The sequence below is a fragment of the Mandrillus leucophaeus genome, unplaced genomic scaffold (genome assembly GCF_000951045.1).
Source record: "Mandrillus leucophaeus isolate KB7577 unplaced genomic scaffold, Mleu.le_1.0 Scaffold305, whole genome shotgun sequence".
In the NCBI taxonomy this organism is placed as follows: domain Eukaryota; kingdom Metazoa; phylum Chordata; class Mammalia; order Primates; family Cercopithecidae; genus Mandrillus; species Mandrillus leucophaeus.
The window spans coordinates 1,679,458-1,684,623 of NW_012103199.1; the positions used below are offsets into that span (position 1 = coordinate 1,679,458).

A 5,166-nucleotide genomic window follows, 5' to 3' on the forward strand; every position below is an offset into this window, starting at 1 on the left:
TGAAACTAGGCCTCACAAAACCTAAAAAGTTAGCACCAGGTGGCCCTCGATAGGGTCCCACCCTGCCTCGATAGGGTCCCACCCTGATAGGGTCCCACCCTGCCAATTCCGGGAAACAACCTCATGAGGTCCCACCCTGCCAATTCCAGGGGTCTCACCCTGCCTCGAAGTTCCCGGAATCAACAACTCCAGGAAAGAACCTCATAAGGTCCTGCTCTAACCAATTAAACCAAGACCCCTTGCTCAGGCTATAGCTAGACCCAATCATTTTACGCCTTAAGCTTTGTTTGAATTTCACACCATAAGCTGTGTTTGAACTTGTGTTTGCCTATATAAACAGCCTGTAACAAGTAGTCGGGGTCCCAGGGCCAACTTAGAGCTTGGGACCCTAGCGCGCTAGCAATAAATAACTCTCTGCTGTGAACCTCGTGTCGGTGATCCTTCGCGGCGACCCCTGCCCAGGAGGGAATCGAGAGTTCGGTTCCAACAGGACAATACCTAGCTTTCCTAGGCAGAGGTCCCTGCGACCTTTGGCAGTGTACATGTTTTTCTGAATCTCAAGTACCCAGGGACATGTACACTTGAGATTAAGAAAATGGTGATGACTTTTCACAAGAATACTGCCTTGAGGCACTTGTTTAACAAAGCACACCCTACACAGCCCAAAATCCTTTAAACCTTGAGTCACCACAGCACATGTCTCTTGCAAGGACAAGGTTGGGGATAGGGTCACAGATTAACAGCATCTCAAATGCAGAAGAAAGTGGAGTCTCTTATGTCTACTCCTTTCTATATAGACACAGTGACAGTCTGATCTTTCTTTTCCCTACACTGCCTCACCATCCTCCTTCCCAGTCACACCTGGCGTGACGATGCCCCGTCCCCAGCACACGGGCTGATGCATTTGTGGGGTTTTATCCCCCAGGGATGGTCTTGGAGGGTCACATCGGGAAGGCCGTCCCACGTGGATGGTAGGAGGATATTTCCCAATTCAACAGAAAGTCACGTGATGGCTAAAGGGTCCTCTATTTTTTCACATTACAAACGCTTTTCCTAAGCTTCCAATGGCTATTGTCATTGATCTGCTACCAGGCACGTGCAGGTAAGAACGGGAATCCATAAGAATCGGATACCAGCCAACACGCCCAGGGTGACGAGGGCAAGCGTACGACAACGTCCCCAGTTACATTTTGTTCCTGGTGGAGAATGACAGGTTGACGTTTGGGTGTTCTGGGACAGAAGTACGTATTTTCCGAGCTGCTGAGGCCTAAGCATCAGGTCTCAAAATTTTCTGGGATGACAGTTTTCCCATCACAAAATTTTACCATAAACATGTGTGGCCAGGTGTGGTGGCTCACACCCGTAATCGCAGCACTTTGGAAGGCCAAGGCGGGCGGATCACAAGGTCAAGAGATAGAGACCATCCTGGCTAACACGGTGAAACCCCATCTCTACTGAAAATACAAAAAATCAGCCGGGCGTGGTGGCGGGCGCTTGTAATCCCCGCTACTCGGGAGGCTGAGGCAGGAGGATGGTGGCGTGAACCTGGGAGGCGGAGTTTGCAATGAGCCGAGATCGTGCCACTGCACTCCAGCCTGGGCGACAGAGCGAGACTCCGTCTCAAAGAAACAGAAAAGAACAGATTAAAAGAATGAGAGAATATGCTGGTTTAGGTGTCAAGGATCCTCTTGGGAAAGGAATTTGTCACTAACAATTGGCCAGGTATTAACCACAAATTACAAAGGAAAGAGAACTAGAAAAATAAGCCTATAGAAGAGATTCTGAGACAGGAAAAAAACATCTTAGGAAAGAGAAACACTGATAGAGGGAACAGAGAAAGTGAGAGAGAGACAGTGTCAAAGAGAGAGAGGAAAGGATAGAAGTAGTAAAGAAAAGCAATTTGCCCCATTCTTTTAAAAGCCAAGAGTAGGCCCAGCGTGGCAGCTCACGCCTGGAATCCCAGCACTTTGGGAGGCCGAGGAGGGCGGATCACGAGGTCAGGAAATCGAGACCATCCTGGCTAACACGGTGAAACCCTGTCTCTAAGAAAAATACAAAAAATTAGCCAGGCACGGTGGCAGGTCCTGTAGTCCCAGCTATTAAGGAGGCTGAGGCAGAAGAATGGAGGTTGCAGTGAGCCAAGATTATGCCACTGCCCTCCAGCCTGGGCGACAGAACAAGACTCCATCTCAAAGAGAGAGAGAGAGAGAGAGAGAACCCAGGAGGTGGAGCTTACAGTGAGCCAAGATCGCGCCACTGCACTCCAGCCTGGGCGACAGAGAGAGACTCCGTCTCAAAAAAAAAAAAAAAAAAAATAGAGCTAAGAAAGTTTCCTAATAATTGGTCTGCTTAAGCATATTGAGCTGTTTGCACTCAGCCAAGCCTTAAAATACTTAGAGAACCAGGAAGGAACCATCTATACCAATTCTAAGTATGCCTTTGACGTGGCTTATACATTAAAAATATATATGTATTAGACTGAATGAAGTCTTATTAATAGCAAAGGATAATTAAAATCCCAAACTTACAAAGTTCTCAACAAAAGTAAAGTTTGCTCTAAGTTATCAGCGTAAGCTGTGCGCGGCGGCTCATGCCTGTAATCCCAGCACCTTGGGAAGCCGAGGTGGGTGGATCACCTGAGCTTAGGAGTTTCAGACCAGCCTGAGCAACATGGTGAAACCCCATCTACTAAAATACAAAAAATTAGCCGAACGTCTCGGCCTGCACCTGTATCCTAGCTACTCAGGAGGCTGAGGCAGGAGGATCGTTTGAACCCAGGAGGCAGAGGTTAGTGAGATAAGATGGTGCCACTACACTCCAGCATGGGTGACAGAGCGAGACTCTGCCCGAAAAAAAAAAAAAAAGTGCTATTCCAAACATCAGACATTACATAAGAATACCACACTCCTTGACATCCACCCTCATCAGGGAAAGTAGAAACAATGAATCAGACTTTAAAGAACCACTTGAGGCCAGGCACGGTGGCTCTTGCCTGTAATCCCAGCACTGTGGGAGGCCGAGGCAGGTGGATCACAAGGTCAGGAGATCGAGACCATCCTGGCCAAGGTGGTGAAACCTCTTTCTACCAAAAACACAAAAATTAGCCGGACACGATGGCATACGCTTGTAGTCTCAACTACTCAGGAGGCTAAGGCAGAAGAATGGCATGAACCCAGGAGGCAGAGCTTGCAGTGAGCCAAGATCGCACCACTGTACTCCAGCCTGGGCGACACAGCAAGACTCCATCTCAAAAAAAAAAAAGCCAATCGCATTTAGATTGTGAGGTCTAACCCTGGCCAATAAGGGAACCACACAGCAGTAGGTACTACCTGCGTGAGGAAAAAGAACCTTCCCCTCCCTTGTCCAAATGCTCGCCATTGCTCCATCTATGAGACGCCCCCTTCTATAGAAGTAAATTTCCTAGCTGAGAAAAATGTACATTCCAGTGCTACTTGTTTTGCGACACGGAAAATTTACGTATAACACAGTGATCCGCCGAGATCTCACCACTGCACTCCAGCCTGGGCAATAGAGCAAGACTCCGTCTCACAAAAAAAAGAAAGCCGGCTAGGCACGGAGTCAGGCCAGTAAAAGCCCCACCAAACAGGCTCTGTGTGAGCAACAAAGCTGATATATTTCACCTGGGTGCAGGCGGGCTGTGTCCCAGGAGAGCCAGCGAAGGGAGATGGGGTGGGGCGGTTTTCTAGGATGTGGGTGGATGATGGAAAACTACAAGGGGGATTTTCTCTTGCAGGCAGGGGCGGGGTCACAAGGTGCTCCGTGCGGGAGCTTTGGAGCCAGGACGTTAAGGTGGGGCAAGAACAAATCACAATGGTGGAATGTCCTCCGTTAAGGCAGGAACCGGCCATTTTCACTTCTTTTGGGATTCTTCACTTGCTTCAGGCCATCTGGATGTCTACAGGCAGGCATGGGCTCTGAGGACTGACAGTTCCCGTCTGTTCCCCGGGTCACCTGCTCCATCCTAACTCAGCCGGGTCACCTACTTTGACCTGAGTCACCTTTAGTTACTTGTCCTATAACCGGTTTTCCCACCAAACCACTCACCTGGCCACTCTGGCCCATACTCCTGCTCTCTTTAAGGCCAGTGGGCATGAGGTTAGACCTGTCTCTTATACACATCTAGATGTGTATAAGAGACAGCCTGGCCACTCTGGCCCATACTCCTGCTCTCTTTAAGGCCAGTGGGCATGAGGTTAGACTGTGCGTTCTAACCCTAGCCAGTAGAGGAATCACACAGCAGTAGGCGCTACCTGCATCAGGAATAAGAACCGCTTCCCCTCCCTTGTCCAGACGCTCGCCATTGCTCCAGCTATGAGACGGCCTCTTCTATGGAAGCAAATTGCTTTGCTGAGGAAAGTTTGCATTTGAGTGGTACTTCTTTGGCAGCACAGAAAACTTACGTTTAACACAGTGAGCTGCTGAGATCTCGCCCCTGCACTTCAGCTTGGATGACAGAGTGAGACTCTGTCTCAAAAAAAAAAAAAACAAAAAGCCAGAAAACGCCGGCCAGGCAAGGTAACTCACACCTGTATTCCCAGCACTTTGAGAGGCGGAGGCGGACAGATCACCTGAAAACAGGAGTTTGAGACCAGCCTGGCCAACATAGTGAAACCCCCGTCTCTGCCAAAAATACAAAAATTAACCTGGGCATGGTGCCGTTCGCCTGCAATCTCAGCTACTCCGGAGGTTTAGGCATGAAAATTGCTCGAACCCTGTGTCACGCGTGTCCGTGTGAAGACACCACCAAACAGGCTTTGTGTGAGCAACAAGGCTGTTTACTTCACCCGGGTGCAGGACAGCTGAGTCCAAAAAGAGTCAGCAAAGGGTGCTGGGATTATCATTAGTTCTTACAGGTTTTGGGATAGGCGGTGGAGTTAGGAGCAATGTTTTGGGGGCAGGGGTGTGGATCTCACAAAGTACATTCTCAAGGGTGGAGAGAATTACAAAGAACCTTCTTAAGGGTGGGGGAGATTACAAAGTACATTAACCAGGTAGGGTGGGGCAGGAACAAATCACAATGCTGGAATGTCATCAGTTAAGACTGTTTTCACTTCTGTGGATCTTCAGTGGCTTCAGGCCATCTGGATGTACACATGCAGGTCACTGGGGATATGATGGCTTAGCGTAGGCTCAGAGGCCTGACAC

The 5,166-nt window shown here is 49.1% G+C and overlaps 1 protein-coding gene across 1 annotated transcript in view; it reads right to left on the bottom strand.

Annotated features, from left to right (window-relative positions):
• The window catches only part of LOC105544684 (ATPase family AAA domain-containing protein 3C-like), a 25,174-nt gene extending 24,001 nt beyond the window's left edge, over positions 1-1,173 (bottom strand). Inside the window, 1 exon segment of the mRNA XM_011987258.1 lies at positions 1,047-1,173. The gene's annotated coding sequence lies outside the window, so the exon portion shown is untranslated.
• Between the last annotated feature and the right edge of the window lie 3,993 nt (positions 1,174-5,166).